This window comes from Plectropomus leopardus, chromosome 8, assembly GCF_026936395.1.
Source record: "Plectropomus leopardus strain MGB_pleo_1.0 chromosome 8, ASM2693639v1, whole genome shotgun sequence".
Classification (NCBI taxonomy): domain Eukaryota; kingdom Metazoa; phylum Chordata; class Actinopteri; order Perciformes; family Serranidae; genus Plectropomus; species Plectropomus leopardus.
Window position 1 is genome coordinate 24,164,162 of NC_142183.1, and position 24,920 is coordinate 24,189,081.

Consider the following 24,920-nt stretch of genomic DNA (forward strand, 5'->3'; position numbering starts at 1 on the left):
GCTGCTCCGTTTGGTTTTTGTAAAGGGTTGAGGTGAAGGACTATAGCAATTAGGGGACAGCCAGATGAAAGGTGTTCTGATGCTTCATCTTGGAAGAGATGGGAACACAGCTCCAGTTCACTGGGAGAGCAGCTCTTCACTCTAAAGGGCCAGACCAATATACTGTATCTCCTACAGCTGAACCCAAGAGGCCATCCACACATAGTCTTATAACATGAAGGCCTGCATATATCAGATGAAACATCTGCATATTGTTTATTGGAAAGTAAACCATCCATGGTCAGTATGCCATGTTCTGATGATATTTTTAATCAATGTGGACGACAGACTGTGGAAATCCATCAAATACAACCCGGTAACAATTATATTTTAACATGCTAATGTTGGCATGCAAAAATGCTAAATGTTCCATGATTAATGTCAGCTTGTTCACATCCGATAATGAACATTTGTTAACAGACAATTTGAGATAATAGCAGCGCAAGGTATTAAAAACCAAAGCTATCAATTATATTCACACTAATGTAAAACATACACAGCGATTTGTGATGTGGGTGTTGCGATGAAAGACTGCTGTTAATTTTAAACAATGAAATCTCGTTCCTCTTTGATGTGAACCTGTCAGAAAGCAGGTAGTCAGAGTAGACAATGTAGTGGGCGTGCGACACTTAAACCATTATAACTTAAATGTGATAACAGTTCAATCACAGCTATTCAAAGCTTTAGAACTCCAAAGTGACTGTTTCATTGTGTTCAAAGAACCTGCTTTAATTACTTTATGGGTCAGTGTTTTGAAGATTACCTCAGCTTTTAGTGTTTTCGAGAGCAATGCAACTGGCAAACTAGAGCTGGTAAAAGCTGATACAATTCAGAACACAATGGTGGAGATGGAAAATGAAAATTAGGTCTGAAATACGTGGAATCATCTTTTAAAGAAGTGCGCTGTTTAAATTCAGTGTTACCAAACAAAATGAGTTGGGTGTAACTTTGAGGTCTAATGAATGTGTCAAGTGCTTTTTTTTCCTCAGAAAACATTTTAAAAGCTTATCTTTTAAGTATTTTATATCTAGCATTGTCACCAGTCACAACGTTAGGAAGGCAGGTTTTGTTTTCACTTACAATCTGTGTGTGTGTGTGTGTGAGACACCCGATGACGATATATTCACTTTTTTTCCACCTAATAGTATCATCACATATCTTCTGCAGTGGAATTAACATCACATTATGCATGCTCTTATTGTGCCCACAATCAGTGTGTGATATCAAAAGAAATCAGCATGCTGCCTGATTCCAATATTTTGTTTTAAAGCCAATATCTGCAAATACTGATGACATGTCGATATTATCATGCATTCCTACTTTTGTCATTGCAATAGTGTTGCAATCGTGTAAGATGCAGTCACAAAATTTTACAGCTGTGTTGTTAAGGTCACAGTGAAGGCTAAGTTCCAAGATGGGTGTGGTTGGAGCAGGAACACCAGAAGTAGGGGGGTAGAAAGACGTAAAGGTGCCATTCCTCTGCTACATCACACTGACTGAAAGCAGCACAGGCGCTCTCCATAAGTTCTTTTTTTTTTTTTTACTTCAGCAGCACTTCAACTTTGTGGAGTTTGCGTTGTAAGGTGAATCTGTTGATCTGGTCAAAGTTGATCGGATCAGGTCAATGGATGAGAGGAACAGTTGCTGCAGAGGCAGTGAATGCAACCTTTTAGACCCAGCTCAATTGACAGCTGTTTCACTCTAACTGCACCTGGTTTTCTGCTGCTCCATCAGTGACAAGAGTCTGCTCTGTGCTCTAAGAGTGTGAGTCAATCAATAACCTAACAATATATATTTATTTTATCTTTTTTTCCACCAGCACTATTAATGAATGGTCCAGCTACAAAAATATAAAACCAATTTGTGGCGGCAAATATTTTTATGGTGGCAGCCTGCCAAAAATAAATGATTGTGTGGGAACCCCTAGATAGAATATCCAGTAAATCCTAAAATCTCAAAAAAAAAAAAACCTTTTGCTTAAAAAAGGACTCATCAATTATTTACATAGGATCTTGTTGTTCTTTCTTTTTTTTTTTAATTATGTGCTATCATGTCCAATGTGGAAATTAATGTTCAGGCCTGGACTCTTCTAAACTGCAAAGGAAAATAAATGTGACCACCATCAAACGAGACTATCATCAGGAGCCTCAAGCACATCCACAAATTCTTCGCAGGTGCTAGGTCACAATAATTTGCATGCAAAGACAAATGTAATTTCGTCTTCAGTTCTTTCATTTTACATGACAGCACTATTACCTGACACCTGAGGAAGAGTATTTATGGTTGAAACACTGTCATGCCAATTTTCTTTAAAAGAGGAACTGGGATTTTGTTTTTCATCTCCATCAAACAAGGCAGATCCAGCCCAGATTGTGATAATGTAACTCTTAGAGTGCCCGAGGGCAGAGGGGCAGTGAGCACAAGCATCTGTTGATGATACACAACTGCTCAGCAACTGGGCCACCCAAAATCCATATCAATATAAACAAATAAATCACATTTCAAAGTTAGATGCTTATCCCATGCCCTCGATTGAGGAAGTGGCTGTTGTGATGAAGAGGCCAAGTCTTTCAAGGAGAACCCTTCATTCACCAAACTGCAATTTCTGCAATAAACCCTCCTAGCCATTGTCCAGAGAGAAACTTTCATCATCTGCCTTCCTGTTTTTGATTATGATATTGCACTTCTCTCACCACCTACCCATTTCCACACGCACACACTCTCTCAGCAAGATTGTAGTGTGTTGATCCATAGAAGATATGATGCAATTTCCTGCACCATGCCTCTACATGTTTTTGAGCTCTGCAACTTCAAGAGTTGTGCCAAAATCTGCACCACCACTGCATGTTGGCCCTGGCATGTTGATAATACTGTAAAATAATCAGGAATGGCAAACCGTGATAATAATCCTAAAAATATCTCACTTATTTTCAACCTCAGTCTGATTTGTAAAGCAGTTTCTGCTTCAAATTAGGTAAAGGAAACACAAAGGCAGGAAAGCCGCTGCAAGAGGAGCTGATGAATATATTTTACCCTTATGCCTGCTGAGCCCTTAAATAATAACTGACCACTTTTGCTTGGTTTGTTTTTGCAAAAGGACAGTGATACCACTGGGCGGCACACAAGGGCTTGCAGCTGAACACCCCCCCCCAACACTGCCAATCCTCTACCCCACTACGGCTTAATACTCGTTCTTACAGGAACACTGCAGCTCTTACTGCCCAACCAGCCGGGCCAGGGTGGGGGTGCACTGCAGTACAGAAGGCTCACTTCAACAATAGTGACTCAGATTTCCCTCTATTATCTTTAAGGAAGGACGACAATTTTGTTTGAGGCTTTTCTTTGACATTGGATAATACATGAAACTCCGATGCACAGAAAAATGTAAAGGGTCATTTGACAGTTGAATCAAGTTCGCATGATGTAAATATATAAATTTTAGCATATTCTAAATCATGAACCATATTTATACTCACATTTTGAGAAATTCCCAAAGACGCATGCAGCAATATGGTCACCATTCTGTTCTACCATTCTGTGTGCTTGTCTATTTGTGTGTATCAATACAGATATCTGGCATGACGCATGTCTGTCTGTCTCGCCTATCGACACAAAATCATATTGCCTCTCCTTCGAGACATAAAGTTGCCCATGCAGTTTGCTGCTGAAAGAGGTCTTCCAGCTTGGAGGTTAATCTGGGATTTGTGCGGCTGTATGAATCAGCATTAAGCCCCTGACATTGACATAATAGTGAGGTTGCGTTCTCAGACACAGTTTAACAGAGTAATGGAGATCTCATTGCTGATGCCCATGAAGCCAGTCTGGAGGAGGCCAGATTGCTGCAGTACTCAGTCTGCTGTCCTCATCAGTCCTGCTATCAGGCTGGGCTGTTGGAGCTGACCCCCATCTGATATCACCCAAACCTACTTCTCTGTCCCGCTGACCCTTTACCACCACCCCAATAACGAGGGGAGGAGAGGAGCTTACTTCTCCTTAAAAGTGAAAATAGAAATATATATGAGCTATTTTAGTTTTTGACACTAATGTCATACTATTTCCACCAAGAAAGAATAATGAACAGTGTAGATAAAAATGTCCAATTATAGAGAGGAGATTGCAAAGTGATTTACTTGGCAACAGACACTCTATCTTGAAATACATGCAAGTTCCCCTTTTCTCTGTTTTTAATCATCATCTCTACCACTCGTACGAAAAGACTGAGCATTCATGTCGTGAGAGAAATATGTGTTTGATCATACCATTAAACACGCTATTGTATAGATTTGGACGAAACTCCGCCTAAAATGCCGAACAGATGTGACTGGAAAGGTCTTTCTGGGCGGGAGAGCTCAAAGTCAGAATTAATGCTGAGGTGGTTCAGTAGGGTAATGCTATGTGGGAGGTGCAGCGATTTTCATTTCCAGAATCAATTCAGTCAGCAGTGTAGAGAGATCATGAACTTGTGGACAATTATCCCGCTGATGACAAGAAGAGTCCAATCATGGCTTGATAATGGTGTTTCGTTTTCATTCTCTGTGAAAAGCCTCAAAATAAAAGCTATAATCACTCTCATGCAATTGCAGCCTAGAACCTCATTTTCCTGGATGGTCTACAGAATTTATCACAGAGGTTAAACTGGACATCTGCCTTCTTGGCCATATTTGTCATGTCTGTGAAAGGAATGTGGACAATTTCTTAATGTGGGGGCATCTCAAGCATTAGCAGGTTTTAATCAAACTCTAGAAACACAGCTCACTTTGAAACACAGATATCCTCTCCTAAAATTCTGACTGAAGTGCAACTACTAAAAAACATGTGATCAAAGTGGATGGCATCTAAAATCAAAACAGCATCCGTGCCACAGTGCGGTGCCATATGGGAACTGCTAAAAAAAAATTCTATGCCCTTCCAACATTTTTTTCTAACTAAAGCTGTGGAAGGCAGTTTCATTTTGCCATCACTGGGCATAAACTCTGTAACAAACTTTCAGCCTATTGTAATTCAAGTGTATGGAGAGAAAACAAGACTTCTGCACCTTCTTTTGGCTCCATTTTCAGGTTTTACAAAATATATCCCCTGATGGGAGTCTCTGGCCAATCATGACAATACTGACAAAGCTGCAGCAACAGCTGCCTAGACTGCAAAGCAACCTAAAAGATGGAAAAAGAGTCTAAAAGAGAGTTTAAAACACAAACATATGCCCAAGTTCATCTGGTGAGAGGAGAGCTGCAGGAGGCAAGTGTATTTTAAAATTCTGCAGATTTGTTTGTTTGTTGTTTTGTTTTGTTTTTCAGAAAACTTCCTACCACAGATTTAAGTAGAAAATGTTTACTTAAAGGGCAATTTATTGCTCTAAAAAACTACTACTACTAGTTACCTTGGGAAATTTAATGTACTTTCTATATTTATTATAATTTATATGTTTAAAACCATACTTTCCTATGAAATGATATATTTGTTTGAACATGTTTTTTATGTATTTGTCTTTTCTCTATTTTGCTAGTGGAAAGCAATCTGTGTGTCCCATATTTAGGTCATAATAGCATAAGGCAGATCACTTATTACTTTCCCATACTGTTATACACTAAACCAGTTGATAAAAATGGCCACTGGCACTGTTAGTGCTGTGTTTCAGTTGTGGGGGCAATCGTGGTCCATTTACTGGTTAATCTTTGGGGTGCACACATCTTACAGTCTGTATTTATCAGTTTTGGCAACTCAGTATTCTCTGGTAATGAACTGCTTAAGTGTGTTGTTGAAAGTTTATTTGTATCTTTTTGTGATGTGTGATTGTTTTTCATGTATTGTATGATCAGCTCTGGTTTGGTTTAAGGCTGTTTATTACCTAATGGTACCCTAATCTGTTGTTATTTATTTTGATATTCATTCTTCTGCTGTCTCCAGTCCGTAGCTGTAGCTCTCATGAATTTTTAAAGCACAGTGTGACTGAAAAGCCCACCACTGACAAAATAACATTGCTTCAATTTACATTGTTTTTAAACACTAAACCATCTTAACCAAGAGTTACCCACAAAAGAAAGCCAATGAAAATTAACCATACTTTCCATATAAAAGTAAGCTGTCGCTTTAAAACAACAGAAATAATAGTCACTTTCAAAAACATTTTGTAGACTAGTGGACATCTGCTGTTAAGTTTGTGAGATCTGATAGCCAATGCCCCTAGCTTTAATTAGCTCACAACACTGGGCATGAACATTGCACCAATTATCTTTCTTCAGGCATCCACAGGGAGGAAACGTTACCCATGGCAGGTTCTCTATAGGGGATGCTTTGGCAGCTGCACATCTAATTACACCTATGGGGAGAATCTCTTGGATATCAGAATGGTCCAATTTATGCTCATACTGGGCAATTAACAGCTCCTGTATGCCCATGGCAATGACTGAGCATTTAGTTTTATTAAAAATACATGCACGTCATGCAAAATGTATCCTGTGGTGAATTACGCCTCCTATAGGAAGCTTTCTGTAGACAAGTGTGACTGATGCATATGAGGCTTAACCTCCTCTCAACCCTGTACTCTGCGTGTAGTGTTTAATTGCATGAATATTTCAACAGTTACTGCAAGTCCTTTCACATGTTGTATCAGCAAGATCGCAAGTTTTTAGATACCCCCTTGAATAATTCATTTCAACACACAATTTTGTGCAATCCTCTCTGTTTCATGTGGGGTTGGATATTGGAAAGCCAATAAGGCAGATCAATAGGTTTTTTCCTGTATTAATACCTCATGTTATCCAAATTCTATCAATAATGTTGATCTCTCTCCTCAGTCTCTCTCTGTAAACGATGAAACCGAGCCCACACAAACAAAGACACACATACATGTGTACGCTCCAGTGAGTGCGGCCACGCACAGATATTCACTCTCAAATGTCAGTTGAAGATCTGTCTATTAGACTTCTTTCCAAATTGCCTATTTGGCCAAAACAACAACATGGAAAATGAGAAATAGCCTTTCAATTTTCCATGCACCGCATGTAAAGCTGTGAGTTGAATTGTGAGCTGCAGATTAGACCTATACACTTATTTCAATATTTTTCCATTCAAAGTAATCAGAGATTAAATTTTCAAAAGGTCAGTTGGAATAACACAGCCCAAGGCAAACTTGAGGCACACCGTTTCAGGAGGGGCCATGTTCAATAATGTATGAATGCATGCTGTTTCATTAAAATAGATCCCAATTCAGAGATGTCTTTGATGAATATCCCATTACCGAGATAACCCTTTTATGCAAATAAAATGTCAGTGTTTTGACTGTTTTTTGGCCAGAATTCAGGGTGCAATGATTCAGTGCCCATTTTTCAGCTGGGTGGATTTGAGAGCGATTGCACCCCACAGTCAGCATGCTCCTAGCAAAGCGGGGATGGCACTCCTGAGCTGTTTCAGCATTACTGATGATTATTCTGTGCTTTGTCATGCACTTGCATGCAAGATTGGGACATTCACTTATTCATGATAAAGCTCATACATATTATATGTCTGTTTTCTTTGATATAATAGATGACTTATAACTGATTTTACTGCAAGTCAGCAAGACTCATTGGTTGTACTCTTTTTTTGTTATTAAGTAATGTTCCTCAGTTTCTCTCTTACTGCATACATTAGAGTGACTCAGAATGACTTCATATGTGTGCTTTAAGTGGGCCTTTCATATTATTGTTACACATTACTGACCTCTCCTTATGCACATGGTGCTTTGTTTTGTTATTTTTGTTCACTGCTGTACTGCTGATAATGTACATCTCCTCAGTTCAAATAGTAGTAAAATTGTAAAATAAACTGTTTCTTACTTTTTGCAGTGCAGTATGTGATACGCCCCTTTACCATGTCCTCAAGAAAATATTTTCCAGTGCACTTTGATTTAGGTCCAAGGGTATGTCAGTTTATCCATATGGATAAGCCTAATTTTTATTTAGCCTTTCAGCTGCCATGCTTGAATGAATGGAAAGAAAAGCCTCTGGAAACTCAGAATACAAATGAGAGTGCTTCGACACACGCTGTGTCAGAAATGATAAGTTTTAATATTTTCCCATCCAGTTTCCTGGTGTCCTCCTAGACTTCAGATTACTGACAGGCCACTTCATATTTCCAGATTTTGAGTGAGAGCAAGGATGCAGGCCTCACCGATAGCTGATGACCACAGGTCATCCCTTTGATAGAGAGGGTCATGCTCTCACCTGCTTCGCCCTGCCACTTGGCAGCTTGCCTTTTTCAGGAGCATACTGTGGTTTTTTTACACCACTGTCTTGTGCGTATGACAGGTGATACAGAGGCCACTGGCCCTTACTTGTTTGTTTTTTAGAGCAGCTGCCAGAGTTAAATGAACTTTAACCACTGAATAAACAGAAGGAGATGCAAATGCTTTAAAGATTAGTAGCAAATAAACATAAAGCATACAGTAGATGTTACTATTAACGCAAACTTATTGATACATTTTTATAGTTTTGATAAAGTAGTGTGTCTACAGGTAAAGTTGGGCCAGTGTCAAAATCTTCAAACCAGTTTGATTTTAAGCAATCGCTGGACCAGAAAAGTATACTAAATCTTACCACCAGGTGTCGCGTTTGATTCAGCCGCTTCTGAGTGGAACTTAATGACATCGTGTCCTGACAGCAAACAACAAGTGCCCAACGATCGCATTGAATCACATTACATAAATGCTCTGTCCACAATGAATCCATTAAATATGCACTTCTGTTACGTCATGTAAACATAGACCCACCTATCAGCTGCGTAATTGAGATCAGACTGAAGACAGAATTACTTAAAAGATGGGTGAGTAGCCAACTTGCTATCTTTCTATGATTGTACTCTTTAAAAAGAAAACACATATTATTGTTATTTACTAGAAATTATAATACAGCCAACAGCAAGTAAGTTGCTAGAAATGGTCAGTTATCAGAAACTCTCAGCTTCCTGGCAATTTCCCTCCAGCCAGTTACCACCTTATGTTGGTTTTTCTAGGGAAATAAAACAGTTAACTCCTTATTTCAACTTCACAATTCAACTGCTGCTCGTCTATGCCATGCTTTCAGCCACAGCAATAAATACAAAAAAGGACGTCCAACAAACGTTCAAAACAGGCTACCAAATCCAACATGTTGCCATTTTGGTGCAATTTTGGTGTTCTGGAGGGACTACCTCTGTCATATCTTGTCTCATCAGCCCAAAAAACACACAAACTTTCTAGTAAACAAACACATTGTGTACCACCCTTCCCCCACCCAACTATACTGAAGTTTGGTCTAAATGTTGCCAGCCTCTCAGGGCCTGCCATACACTAGTGGCTTCATTAAACCGTTTATAACCATGTAAACATACAGTATACATATAGTATTTGTCATGATTATGTTCATCTCGTTGTCATAGTGCATATTACTAACACAGGCCTAAAACAAGGTGAATTTAGAGCTGTGTTACTGTCACCGCAGGTTGCCGATGTTAGCATTGTGTCATAATGACAAATGCTGATTCAGCCAGTTTGTATAAAATCAAACTGCTTTGAGCTCCAACCTGATTGGACCAGCAAAATTGACCAAAAACTAACTACAGTGGAATATAATTGCATGTTTTTACCAAGTCATGTGTGAATTAACCTCAAGTTAGCCCAAGTAACTTTCTTGATTGGTCAACAAGGAAATGAAAATGCAAACTATACAATATACCTGATTGCTTCATGGTCAATTAAGGCTTAGGGGGAGCAGATGAAATCAATGCTGTTCTTCCTGAGGATTTAATGGAGAATTAAGACATGTTAGGAAATGCCCAACATCTCACACCATTAAAAACTTTAGGGCTTGTGTGGGAGTCTGTGTGTAAATAAAAGAGGGCAATAATAAGCTCCCTAGTCCTGATAATTGCAGTCAATTTAGCTATGAGTAGATGTGAGGGTGAATGGAGCTGGTGTTATCTACATGGGACCAGCCTGTGATAGTAACACAGAGTCCCAGGGTCCTGGGAGACTAATAACACAGTAGGATTACTGAGCGCTCACTCCGCTTGCACCAAGGACATTTGCCAATAACAACTTTATCTGCCTCCTCCATGCGCCTTGGGTTCTGGCATTTGTAACTGCTGGAAATTAAGAATCGCTTTGTTTTGTCTCCAAGCTGGGGATTGCTGACTGTGGCTGTAATCAAGACAAAAAAAGATTCTTTCAAAACCTTTTGATAAAACCTTGAGCAATTTCATCATGTCACTGTCATTTTGCCACGTTCTTATCAGTTGATTAATCGGGAGAGAGAGAGTTGTCTGCAGAAGACAACCGTTTGAGGTTTCTAAGGATTTTCTGTGTCTTCAGAAGACGACAGCCGCCCTCTTGCTTCACAGGGATGTCATTATTTCACAACCTACTAACCTATTAATGGAGGCTGATAAAGGTCTACAATTTTTGAATAGACTTGATTAATCAAAGTCATTTTAACTTTAAGGAGGCTTTCAAGAGGTGACGTGGAAATTACAGCTCAGTGCGTCAGTTGGATACATACTTTCATCATTTTATGCTCATGTACCGTAACCATTCCAAATCTCATCAAATTCCCCCATAAAGATCTACAGTATGTGGTTAAGATTAGGGGTGTCAACGTTTACAATTTTTTCTACACGTGTAAACGGGACTTCAAACCGACGTGTACCTGGTTACACGATTTATGATCTTTTTCTATCGCAGTTGCGCTATATAACCACTAGATGGTTCTGTCTCCATTCAAATACCTCCTAATCTCATTAAATCAAAGCCATTCCAGTAGTTAGTTATCGCACAAAAACGTTTATTCAGCGAACAGAACTTAAAAAGTAGGCGATCCATCTCACCATTTAAGGCTTAGACCTACTTATGACAGAAAGTAAAATGAGTTGAAAATAAAATCATCAATTTTGACAGACAAGAAAACGTACAAGTGAAAGCTGGAAAAGGTTTAACCTTCTTTTTTAATCATTGTTTTAACTATTGCTCACTTTTGTACAATATATTTTTTTAAGCTCCGCTTGTTCATCGCTTGTTGCTTGTTGTCCATGCGGCCCCGAGTCAACTTGAAGTGACGCGACACTGGCTGTGGCTGCGTTTTTTTTTAATATCCACGTAACATTGCCACCTGTGCATCTATTATGTATGCGGATAACTGCATTAGTGGGAACATTTAAGTGTATAGTTAGTTAATGTTATTATCTTAAGCTTTCAGGCAACATTATCACCCCTAAAAATACTATTGGTGAGAAATGAATGAGGAGGAGGAGAGGAAAAAATGACGTGTAAACGGTTATTGATTTTTCTGAACGGTTATGATTTGTTATCCGTGTACCCGTTTACACGTGTAGATGTTGACATCCCTAGTTAAGATATGATGCTTTTTATTGTGGCAATGATCAACATAACCTCCAACTGGAGCTGACCCAATCTGATGATTGTGTACATAATAAATCGATCAAAATAGAGCAGAACATTAATCTGGTACTATCGTCAGAATTGGTTTAAAGGTAGGCTATACTATGAAAAAAATTGTCACAAGCTTCTTCTTGAACCCCTGCTGTTTATGGTCTGGATTTTGGTTGCTACCTTTTTTTTAGTCCTGACCTCATGTGCGCCCCGTCCAACAACGCCCCAAACACAGAAAAATAAGCAGAAATTAAAATATATGCAGAGTTTCTGCAGTACAGCTGCACACACTTATGGTGGAGTGGTAGGTGATGACTGGGAGGGTCTTTACAATGTTTCTTTTTAATGCTGCATAGTATCTTTAATCATTTAAGTCATTTTCTGAGCAAAAATCTTAAATATTCTGTAGTTTTAGCTTTATCATATTACATCCATCACACGTATTTTGCTTTTTGTAGTAATAAAGGGGCATCATATAGATAACTCATGATTTCGACTTCATGAATCAGCCGTTCCTTGTCCATTGCAGTGCTTTTAAAGTGAGCGATAAAGGGGGTTAAAAAAAAAAGGGGAAAAAAAGAAATAGGGCGTCCAAAAAAGCCTGGCACCTCCAAATCCAAAATGTTGCCATATTGGCACAGATTTAGTTTTCTTGTGAGACTAACTCTGCCCTGTCTCGTCTTGTAACACCAAAAAACACATTTTCTACAAACACTATCTGAGCCACTCTTCCCCCTTCCTATTCTGCTGAAATATCATCTCCTTTCATATTGCTGTAGCTAGGCTCCACTGTAAATTACGTACAGCGTGTCAGACACCAGCAGCTCCATTACCCCGTTTATAAACAAATAATATCATGTTCATTTTCATATGGCTTATTATTGCAACGCAAGTTGGATTTAGTGCCATGACATCGTCAACACAGGTTGCTGTTGTAGGCTGTGTTTTTTACTTTTCAATTTGCCGCAATGTGTAATGATGACAATTGCAGGTACAGCCAGTTTTCATAAAATCAAACCGGTTTAAGCTTGTGCACCCCACAGATTATGCCGTCATGTTGTCTTATTAACAACAATTGCAACAACAATTGCTCTTGTTGCACGGCATGCATGACCTCTCATACCTGCGATAAAAATGCAGACATCCCCCCTTTAATTTGTGCCATTGTGCCACACTGCATGTTAAGAAAAATGTTGCCCCTCTTCCCTGAAATGAGCCAGATGCTCCTGACATTGCTGCACCGTAGGGAACACCTGACATTAACACAGTGTTCTTCGGGGCTGTGTTTAATATGTATAGGAGCCCTTTCTCTTTTAGCAGACAGATCCCTCATTGGTGCGCCTCACCGTCTCACTAGCTTGAAGAGATGAATTCAAACACTGACCCCCATTCAGCAGCTAACATGCAAACGCCTGAGGTGATGAAGTAAAGCACAGACGGAAATGTTTTGAAACACTGTCAGTTTAGTTTAAATTTGTTTAAACATACTCATCTCTCACATGTCAATTGTTGGTGTAGAGTTCAAACCGTGTGCTGAGCCTTGTTCCTCCCAGGCTAAGCTAAGTTTACAACTTAATTGCTGCCTAGGGCTCATCCTCTCTAGCTAAGAGGTATTAAAAGGGGTCTCAATGGACAGGTCTCAGATTTTTTTATCCCCCCGCAATTAGTTTCCATAGAAACCACAGAAAAATAATGCAAATGAAAAGTTTAACATTTTGGCTTTATTTGATCTTTACCACCTCATTCCAGCAAACTGACAAAATAGGATGAGCCACTGCTTAACTGCCAAACAAAATCCATTACTACAACAAATTCGTCATCGTTGTTGCAAAATATATGGCTGGGAGACGTTTGTGTGAAATTCAATTAAACTACAATCCAACAGTTTTCCCAAAAGGCACTTTGCTAAAAAAAATGACATACAGGACTGCCATAAATTATTGTAAAGCTACTCTAGATCTGAGTTCGGTGTGTGGTTAGGCTTCCTTTTCACTGGCTGAATAAGTTCCTTTCAATTATAGTGACATAAACTGTCTCAAAGATGATAAGAACCAGCATATGCCATTGAATGAAGTGCAGGAGGTTCACACAGTAATGTAGAAGCCATTCTTTGTCTCACACTGAACAGGCAGTGTGGTGAAAATTGGAGCTTTTTGTCATGTTTGATATGAAAGTGGTGGGCCACAGATTTCATAGTAAGGGCATTAATTACACTGCAGACCACTTCCAGCAGTATATAAATAGCAGTAGATGAAAGGGCAGAATGTAACAATTGAGATTGGGCATTTATGTAACATGTAGAATATGAATATTTGTACCTGATTCAAACAAAAACCTGTCACCTCATGACAGTCTGGTCTACTTAGCAGCCCAGAATCTATTAGTCACTGCAACCTCCCAACCTGCTCAAACATCAGCAATTAAAAACAGACAGCATGTGGGTTCAGAGTAGCAGAAGAAGCGTAGTTAGCAAAGGGAATGGGGCTAAATGTTAGACAGCAAGGAGCTGCTGTAAAGTGAAAAGCATTGTGCAGGTGCGTTACATAACTAACATAAAAGCAAGGCATGAAAGAGACATTGTATGATGGCATGAGATGAAGAAACACAGATGTTCGTTGCAACTGGCTCACCCAGTCTTGATGATGATGGGAGACTGAATGCTGGAGCTCGGTGGCTATTTCCGTGCTTGTTCCCATCGGGGATGGGTCTTAGCAACATGCCACAGGACATTATTTCATGCATCACTGAGCTGCCTTGAAACTAATGCAGCCAGTTCTTGATTTTTTTTTTTTTTTTGGCTTCTGCAGAGCTTACTTTTTATAGAATATTTTGATACTGTGCCTGAATAAACCTGTTGGCAAATTTTTAAAAAAAGTTTACAATCTTAAAATGAAGATTCCTGTTCATTCATTTTGTATCAAAAAGAAATGTGTGGTAAAAGCAGAGCGCTGCAGACTGAATTCTCTTCATGCAACACAATGTGGAAACAAAGACAATGTGAATTAGCAATTTACAAGTCCTGTCTTTAAACTGTGATTGCCATTATAACTCTGGAAAACAATGAACCTCGAGGAACAATGGTTTCAGCACAGTAGCTACACATAAAGCTATGTTGAGACCTGTAATTTGTGCTTGTAATTATATGCTGTCTTGTCCGGTCCCCATTACTCCATACGAGCCTGCCTAAAACGTGATGTTGATCTTTGCCTTTGCCAAAACATGGGGATATTTTTATAGCGCAGAATAATTACTACTGTTGCAATTTGTAGATATACAGTTATTTATTCTGTGCACTGTGGTCATTACGTTATTGTCACAATGTTCTTTATCTTGACAGTACTCATTAGCTCCATCCTGATCCACAAAGGGAGATCAGTGTGCTCTCCTTGTATGCATCCATCATTGCAACCTTTTTATATGGAGGCAAAAATAAACTGGGAATCCCAGCATGAGATCACAAGCAAAATATATTTTTTCATGGTTCCAATTTCCTTAACTTAAAAGCCCATGATTATAAATCCAGAAATGTGTAAAGACATCAGGGCTTGAAATACCATGTGCATACGCATGGCAATGCATGTAAAATGTGCTCATATAATTCTCAGCTTCACATGTGCACAAGTGTATTTGACTTGGTACAGTAAATATGCTGTGCAGGTCTGCCAGCTCTCAGGTATTGACAATGACACTCTCTAAGTTCACAGAGCCCAAATATGACAGGGGAAACTCGCAGATTGGCAAGACTGTATCACACATCATATACTAAATAAGTCCTGTTGAATATCTGATGTCGAGTTTGAGGTCAGCCTGGGGCCCTTTGCAGCATGTCACCCCTGCCTTTCCTTTCCTGTTTCTCTCCAAGCTGTAACTAGTCAATAAAAGCACAATTACTGAAAAAAATGTATTTTTTTGCCATAGATTCACAGCGTATTACTGTATAGTAACACACTGAAAATGTACAGAATTTAAAATTCTCACAATGGAAAAAAAAATATTTTTTGTCTGAGATTTGCTGAAATGTTCAATGTCATCCTGGCCAGGATGGCCCTGACTGTGACCATATAACATTTGAAGCTATTCAAAAGAAAATTAAGGGCAAAGTCAGCTCAAATTACATTGTAACATTATGTATATATTGTAACATGATGATTTCTTCATAATTGAACTATCATAGTAAGAGAAAGTGTTTCAGTAGTCAATGAAAAAAAGAGGTAAATACACCAAATTGTGCAGGTAAAAAAGTGGGGCATGTAATTTTAAAAAGTTACATGCACCAGTACATATCCACAAAAGGAATTTTGAGCCCTGGACATGAACACAAACACAAAATCAAACATCCAACGAATTATAAATTATACATATATGAAGTATTGGTCTATTGGGTAACAAACTGATATCTGGATTTCCGTATTGAAATGACTAACATAACATTAGTATTGACAGCCAGTCTAACTTAGTTGGATAGAGAACATGCTGCATTCTGATGCAGTGAAAACTGTTAATAATGAAACCACAAGTCCAACGTTTCCTGAAAAACCTCTCACCTTTGCAGCACGGAATAACCTTTCTTCAGAAAGCACTTAGTAACATTGCTGTTCTGTGAGAAATCATACATCACTTGTGGATTTTTCTCTGTTTTCAAGAGCTAAAATGTATAAGAAATAAAAATGGTACGGCTGTAAAGATAAGCCTTTTGTAGATAAAGTATACATTTCGTGCCGTGTTCTTCAAGATGGACCAAGGCCAGCTTTGCTCCGGGTAATCTAGCATAACTTGCATGTAAGTGGGTTTCAAAACAGATATGCACACACGCACACACTTATTCATCGCAAACAGAGATACCACATAACCAAAAAAAGAAGGGGGAAAAACCTTGGCAACACCTTATGCTCTATTGTGATGCAACTATTGCCCTGACTGTGGAAGATAGTATTTCCTTTACATGTTAATCATTGGGCCAACATAATTAGCCGCTGGTCCAGTGTAACACCCCGTGTCAAATGAAGAGCAGGACTTTTGAGTGGATAGTGATTGCACTTGAAAGTCTGGAAGATTACCACACATAAGCATAGCCTCAGACGAAATTTCCCGGTTGGCAAACTTGATATTTGCTATGCAATTGCCTCGAAGGTTTTGAAGATTTAGCAGAGAAAGTTGTGATTGTTGAACAGAACATCTACAGAGACGTTTGTGTGAAACTCAAACACATACTGTAGACTTATTTAAATTCATAGTGAGCATTCACAGCCATGCTACAGTATATGCCTTATCAAGACTCAGGGAGAGGGAGGCTTGATGAATTTTCAAATCTTGATGCCCTTTCGTGTTTTGTCATTTAGTGGAGTGGAAACATCAGCAGATAATGACATTAAAATAAAATAGGACTGTCCCCATTTATGTCCTCGTCATTTTCTTCACCACAGACATTTGTTCAGACCCTTGAGGTTTCAAATCTCTAGAGGCCTCGTTGGTTAAATTAATTGTTAAGACTCAGGCCTGCCTTTTCTTGTGATAGAGGGAATTAGACTGTCAAACAGCAATATCCATTTGCAGCGTCTCCCTGTATTGATTTTTCGTATTTTGTTTTAAGACACTGCGACATATTGTGCCTCTCTCTGACTGAACACCAAACTGTCTCTGAGTCATCTGGAATACAACTTCAGACGTGGTTATCTCTACATAATGCTTACATTTCTCTCAGGAGAAATCAAAGACGTGCAAAAGGATGATTAGCTGAAATTATTCAATAGCTCAAAAAGGACGTTAAACTAACTGAGGATTAAGGCGTGCATCTGTGATGCGATGCATGAGTTGCATTCACAGCCAGTTGACTGTAAGTAGTGCAGAATCTCGTGACCTGGGTCCAAATAGCTGTCTGGCATAAATATTGATAAAAGAAGCAGGCACTTCCACAGGCTGACAGAGTTTAAAGGCAGGACAGGCCAGACAAAGAGAGGTGGACAGCTATGTGGATGAATATACAAGTGCCCCACAAACATCCCCACACACACACACACACACACACACAAACACACACACACACACACACACACACACACACACACACACACACACACAAACACACACTGCAAGTCCAACAAGATAAAAAGCACTTCAATTAGCGCAGGAAATATTGATTGCTATGCTTTTCTTCATGTGCCCATTGAAAAACAGGACACAGAGCACCAAGTAGATACAGGAAAAAACTTCCTATGGCAAATTTCTTTAGAATATATCGTTACACAGCAAGCATCTTGTTGGTTTTCTCCCCGTTTATTACGGGCAATTAAAATATTTCAGCACTTTCATGCTTATTGATCCACAGCTGTTTTAGGGACGGCTTTTCATGGTCCCCATCCTTAAATCATCACAACACAGTATGATTGACATGTGTGTACATGTGTCAGCACAAATTAATGACATTTGCACGTGCTCAGCTATAAATAGTGTTGGGGGAGCGGGTTCGTGCCTTTATCCTCTGACAGCATTTCCATCGCTGTCACTGGGCCACTCTGAGTTTAGACAGTACAATGGTAAATGGACATGCGGACAAGGCAGTGCTTCTCTCTCACTATTCATCTGTGAGGCAGTTCGATCTGTGTTCCGTCAGTGTTACTCACATTTATCACCAGATCACGGTACCTCCCACAGATGAGATGAACAAAACCTAAATGTGTCTTATTTTGTTAAAACCTTTTTCCAGAAATACAGTATAAAAGATGGAACGATTAGATCAGAAATGATAAGTCAATCGACCCAAGAATAAATCAGCAACTGTTTTAATAGTCGATTAACTGCCCATTTAAAATAATAAAATAAGAGCATTGTTGTTCAAAGACATGCATCCTATTTCTATATGAATTTAAGAATGGTTAAATTTCACTTGTGCCCAAAACATGCTCTGATGCCTTGAGAGTGTTGCTCTGATAAATGGTATATTCCAACAGTGCTGCGAATCAACGATTCAGCCAATGCGGTTGTGTGTGTCTGTGTGTGTATGTGCATGTGAAAGAGAGACAGAAAAAGAGAGAGACAGAGACAGACAGAGGGAGAGAGGGACAAAGAGAAAGAGGTGCACAGCTCCAAAATTAGAAAATCAATATGTGGCAGCAAATGTTGATATTGAAGTGGGCCACTTTAAATAAATGATCGTGTGGGAAACCTTGGTATTGGCCTCAAACGTCAGTTAGGCGCTATTTTGCATTTTCAAAATGATCGTGACTGAAAAAATATGTTAAGTATCCAAAAGAAAAACACAGTCCCACAGTAATTTTGTCTTAAGTCCAGACATCTTTTGAGTCAAAAATATATATATTTTGTTTTGAGCAATAATTTGAGTCTGATAAGCCTCAATCAACTAGTTTAAGACTAAAAAAATCATAAAAACACAACTTCTCCTTTTTTCTGATTGGAAGTCTATAAATATGCAAATATTGTTTATTTCAGAAGTTTAACTACAGGGCATAAAGTGTCCTGCTTGACTGAAAAGTCAATTCTCAATCCAGGCTTCAAGTTTAAACATCACACTTGTGTAAGTTTTTAGACTAAACCACCTTTGCTTCCAAACCAGTAATTAAAATTATGCTTGTACATACATGTCTTAAACTCAGGTTTAAGGTAAATACTTTCCTCCTTCAGCAGATGAATTTTAAAAACAGCCTTCTTGTGTCAAACTCTGCACATGCCTCACTCTGCACAGTGAAGGTCAAACATCTAAGTAAAGTAACAATAAGGAAAACACATTTTTTGAGTGATGGGAGACTTTTGAACTGTCAATGACAAAGTGATGAGATGGTATAAAACTATAAAGTTTCAAGTACATCTACATATCTGTGGACTGTGGAATTTAACTTTGCTCTTAACTTTTGATTCCACACAAGGGAAGGGGGGAACTGTGATAAATACAGTTGCATCCAAAGAATAAGATTTAAATCACTGCTTCTCTCTTTCCTTATCTGTTCTAGTTCCCTCTAACCCTTTCTGCCTCGCTCCAATAATGATAATATCATTTACTTGTCTCCTTTCTCAGTCACTATCTTTACTTCAACCCTCCGCTGCTTTTGCTTCCTGCTCCCTTCTGCAGCCTTGTTGAGTGAAGTCAGCCAAAGCCTGCGGATCTCAGGAAATCCAAACAGATTAGAGAGTAAGAAGGACCTTGGAGAACCCAACTTTTTATCCTCTCTAAGGTGATAAATGTCAGCCTTGGTTTTAGCTGCGACAATGATGTACATTACAAAGGGGCATTCCATCAGATCTGTTCATCCCCTGATATTCATTTGTAATGGTGTGACCATATTTGAGATATTTATCACAACTACTATTGGTTTTCAAAACAGATTACACCTGACACGGGCTTTCCTCCAAAAAATGTTAACAAGCTCTATCATTTTCCCTTGCCTACAATTACGGGTCCACTGGTGAGGATGGATGCCGAATCAGTGGCTGCGGTGACAGGCTATGGTGAGGAGCTGCATGCTGTAATGGTTTACCATTGCTCAGTGTCCATATGAATGAGAGAGCATGCCATTAGCACCACAGGCAGCTCCATGTTGGTGTCTTCAATAATGGGCCAATCAATGGGAATGCACGACTCAGGGAGTAAAGCACAAAAACAAGGAATTGTAAGTATTAATGATGTCCATCCAAGGCTCTCAGACAATAAGCAGGCTGTATGTTTTTCTCTGTAAATATCTAACAGACTCTTGACTACACAGGATAATTCACACGAGTTTGATGTTATTGAAGATGCATATCTGCACCAAAAAAAAAAAGAGCTTTTTTTGGTATTACTAGGAGAATCCTGCATTGCGGCATTAGTATTTTGAACCATTGAGAGTCCCAAACGCAAGCAGAAATCTAAAAAGATGTGTCCATGTGCTCCTTTCCTATTAGGAAGAGAAAGGGTTTTGGAGGATAGGCGTTTGAAAACTCTCCACATCCAAGAACAGATTCCAATTATAGATCAGGGCTGTGCCCGTCTCAGTCTTCTTTCCTTCAGATCATACTCTGGAGTGCATGCATTTTCTCCCTCAGCAAAACAAACACAAAACACATTCACATTCTAAACTGCTCGCGGTGAGGACAGCAGCAGCCAGCGAGAGCAAGAGAGAAGGACTATTTGAAATCATGTCAGTGTGTTCTAGTTGGGAGATAGTTTTACCCAGAGCTCCCTCACATAGGAGGGAGAGGCCCACTGCGAAGATGCAGCTTCAAAGTGAATAACTGTGTGAAACTACCATCTGTTTGCTCCAACGTACAGTATCAATTCTGCACTTTTAAAAAAAAGGCTTATTTTAAGAGCAGGATGTTGTAGGCTTTGATGTTGATAACATGCATATAATGCTTTAAAAATCAAAGTAAATATAGATATTTTTGCCTGAAAGATCTATTCTTGGATGGTGCTTCACTGCAAAATAACAGAGAATACAGAATAACAATTTCTATTACAATCATCTGGTTTATTTCTGTACTTGCATATTTTTTGTACAAAATCTACAGGCCATCCCTCTCACACAGCATTGCTAAAAGTGCAGCAGCAGCAGCGTATTTAATTTGAAACATGTGACAACTGTATGCTGTCCAGATCTCACTGCTGCAGTAAATGAATTGGTTTTGTTCTCACTGGAACTTCACTCTCCTCTCCTTTTAATTGAACAATCAGTCCGTAAACATGGCAGATCTGTGTCACCTCCCACAGGTAGGACTGGGCACCAAATATTGTTTTCGTTGTGGGTCTATAGACACAGATTTTTAATTCATCCATGCATCATGTAGAGCTACAACTGACAATTACTTTTACTGATGTAAAAGAAGAAATATTTTTGCAGTTTTCCTTATTAAGTGATTGGCAGAATATGACAATAGTTTGCAATACATTTTTTTGTCAGTCGACTCATCAGTTAATTGACCAGTGCTAGTGAAACTACAATTAAACATTAGGTGACCAAACGTATAGCTCCTTCACAATGAAAAATTATTAAACTACATCCTAACATCTTTCAAAAAATTTTAGTTTGTCAAACTAAAACTAGTTTTTAAAAGTAGTACAACCTCATCCAAACTACAACACCAGAAATGATCACAATCTCAGCCTGGAAACTCATAACCTTACAAAGAGGTACAACTGAACTGAGACTGAGTAAGTGGGACAGGCCATGCCAATTTTCACCGAAGCAACAAGAAATCAAGCAGAGAATGTGTTTTACAGAGAGAACCGGGGAGCAATTATCAGGGTAGAGACTTTAGGGAAATTCATTGTATTCCATTGCAGACATCTTGGTTGCAAATCAGAGTTGATTTTAGTCAAATAGCAGGTGATTGTCATCAAATGACAACTGTGGCCAACTCTGAAAATGTAGTTTGTAATTAACCTCACAAACTACATCATCCAAAGTAGATAATGATTGAAAAGGCTACTGAGATTTAAATGTAGTTTAACTGCCACCCAACTACCGCAAATGAAGATAAGATAGGATAAGATAAGATGAGATGAGATAATATAAGATTAGATGAGTTATTATTAGTCCCACAGCTGGGAGATTTGCATCACTACAGCAAAGGGAATAGGGCAAACAGAGCATCAGTTAAAAAAAAGAAAAGAATAATAGGTAGCAATTGGTCAAAACAAAACAAAGCAAAACAGTAAATTATGATAAATAAACAGTAAATATCACAGCAATATATAGTATTCGACTAGTTCACTAACCACTGTAATTGACTAACAGATGTCAGTGACAGCTAGCTTGCCTCAGTGCACCATGCTAACACCTCAAGCCAAGTGTCAGCTGCAGAAAAAAAAAATATGAAAAGCCCTCCACATACAACAACTGCACAGCACCAGGGTTTGCAGATAGGCCTCAGAGTTTGTTGTACTGAGAGCAACAACCAAACCTCTGAGCAATCTCAGGGAGCTGAGACCAAACCACAACTAAATATTGAATACACATTGACACCAACCAGCACACCACAAATAGCACGACTCATCATGTCACCTGTGTCTACTCACAGCACCGCCGGCTTGTTACAGTTCATCAGCACCATGTAAGGTGACATCACGCTCACGAGTCATACAGAGCAGACAGAGGCACCTGTGCGCAATTTACAACATAAAGATGTACTCACCATCAAAACGGGTGACTGGTGGTGTGGGTTAAACCACTGCATCCTTACGCTTGCCAACGTTTTTCTCCAGCGTCAGCTGCACTTTCTGGGCCCCTTTCCCTTTGAGTGGCTCCTTGATGTCCATAATGTCCTCATGTCCATCCATTAATATGCAGCATCTTCCTCGGTGTAGTCTTAATCCCAGTGTCATGCACTCATAAATACTTTTACCTTCATGTAAACGGACTGGCTGTAAATGTCCTTGTCTCGGTGTTAAGTCTGAGGATGGGGGCCGCGGAATAGAAACTGTTGTCGGGTGTGGTTGTTGCACATGACCACAGCTAGCCGCTAACATGTTAGCAGTTCGCCCTGTGCACGTGACTTGTCGCTCTTGCCTTCCCAAAATACGTCTTTTTCTCCAGAAGTTGCCACACATTAACCTCCGCCTGTTTAAGAGTTATGGTCACAAGAACTTTGAAACTATTTTCAATGTCACTAGCTCGTTTACCTGATAAACGCGCGCGACTTTCCGCATGAATCTGCTTCCTGTTATTAATTAACACCTGAGGGAACAAAACCCGGCAATATGAGGTTCCGCTTTGGTGCTGTATATATGTATATGCTCCTATCCCTAAATATTTTAGCCCACCATAATCACACCATTTATCATAGCCAGGAACTGTAAAATATAGTTATTTATGATGGAGGGAGGGTCATGTATTTTCCTCCAGTCACTTAAGGAGGCTCAAGAAAAAATATTTGTAGCTTTTGGAAGGGTCGTCATATAGGCCTATATAACAAGTACCACTCCAGCCACCCCATACTCTGTCAAATAAAGTATTGCTGAAGTAAAACATCAGTTACATTGCATAAAATTAAAAATCTCAAAATCTACCCTAGGGCGGCACAGTGGTATATTTACATATGGTATTTATACAAAGTTTGATCATCTAAATTCCAGAAGTGTTTTTACTTGGATAATAATTGTCAAATCACCTGCAATCACTAAACATATGTATGAGAGTAAGCTGAGCACCAGGTTGACCTTCCCACAGGGAACATGTCTGTTTGCATTTCTTGATTAATGAAGGTCTTAAGAACTTAGCGTTGCTTCAATCAAACCTCCACCTTTAATCATATGATGGGGAAAATCTCTCATTGGATTACAAATCAGCATATGCGCTCAAGCAATTCATTTGGAAAATAGGAAAACGCAACAAGGATACCTAAGTAAAGCTGCATGAATTTGAGACTTGAGGGTTTTTGTCTGCAAAGTATTTCATGAAGTGACAAGCAAACAATATTACTAAATACAGCACTTTATTTCATGGGGTAAAGAGAAGATCAAATGAAGTGCACAGTTTGTCTCTCTGAATTAATAGGCATTAAATTGTGGATCTCCCCAGTGATGCCAGCAGCTCAGTGCCACTGCAACACTTCGGCTATGACTAATCATTCTTTTCTAGTGGCAACAGCCTTAGGGCTTCAACATGCATTGGCAATTCAATGCCGCCACTATGGAAAATGGTAAGATAAGACCACATGGTACATACTGTATAATGTGCTAGTGTCAAAGATATTTGTCTGTATCTGCAACGGCAAAAACAGCTTTCTGCAAACCAAAAAATACACATAAAATAAAGTTTCCCATAATATTCACTTTTGCCCTTGACTTGCAGAGGGTGATTTAACCTCTTGACATTGTAAAGGGAGACAAACACATTTTCATTATTTTGCAGAAGCAGTTGTATACAGTGTCATGAACAAATAACCCTAATAAATTGTGCTGGGAAATGCTCATAATTGCTAAACTCATAAATAGTGCAGAAATAGGTGGGAGCAGGGGACGGCTTGCAATAACTGTGGCCACCTGGAGACTTAATGGAAGTGTCTGTCAGTCAGTAGAGGATGCATGCAAAGAAGCTAAATTTATGTGAATGGCAATGCTAAATTTATCACCCAAAAATGACAGATAACAAAACACATGAATTGTGTCTAATAGCCCTTTTTTTTAAGGCATACAGTATAAAGCCTTTCCGCAATCTTTTACTCTGATGAGCACAGGGAGATGCTGCTGCACAATAACGAGACGTAAACACATTTTTAGATGTCGGACTAACCAAACTACAGTGGTGTTAACTTTTATAGTTGGAAACAAGCAATGGAATGGACATATTACTTGAAGAAGAAAATAAAGAAACCATGGATGTATTATGGGGAAGTCTGGATAAAGTCATGGAGGCGGGGCCTCGTTCATTCCTATGAGAGCTGCTCATTGGCGCCGCATGAAGCAGAAAAGGCTATGTTTCCGGGTTTAGAAACGTAACATACCCGGATATACTGCCCGATAGAGCATGCGTAGTAGAGATTAACGGCAGCAGAA

General features: G+C 39.1%; 1 protein-coding gene across 1 annotated transcript in view; it reads right to left on the minus strand.

The window, feature by feature from the left end:
- nlgn3a (neuroligin 3a) overlaps positions 1 to 23,084 on the minus strand; it is a 224,491-nt gene extending 201,407 nt beyond the window's left edge. Inside the window, exon 1 of the mRNA XM_088081221.1 lies at positions 22,559 to 23,084. The gene's annotated coding sequence lies outside the window, so the exon portion shown is untranslated. The remainder of the gene's footprint in view (positions 1 to 22,558) is intronic.
- Positions 23,085 to 24,920: the final 1,836 nt, after the last annotated feature.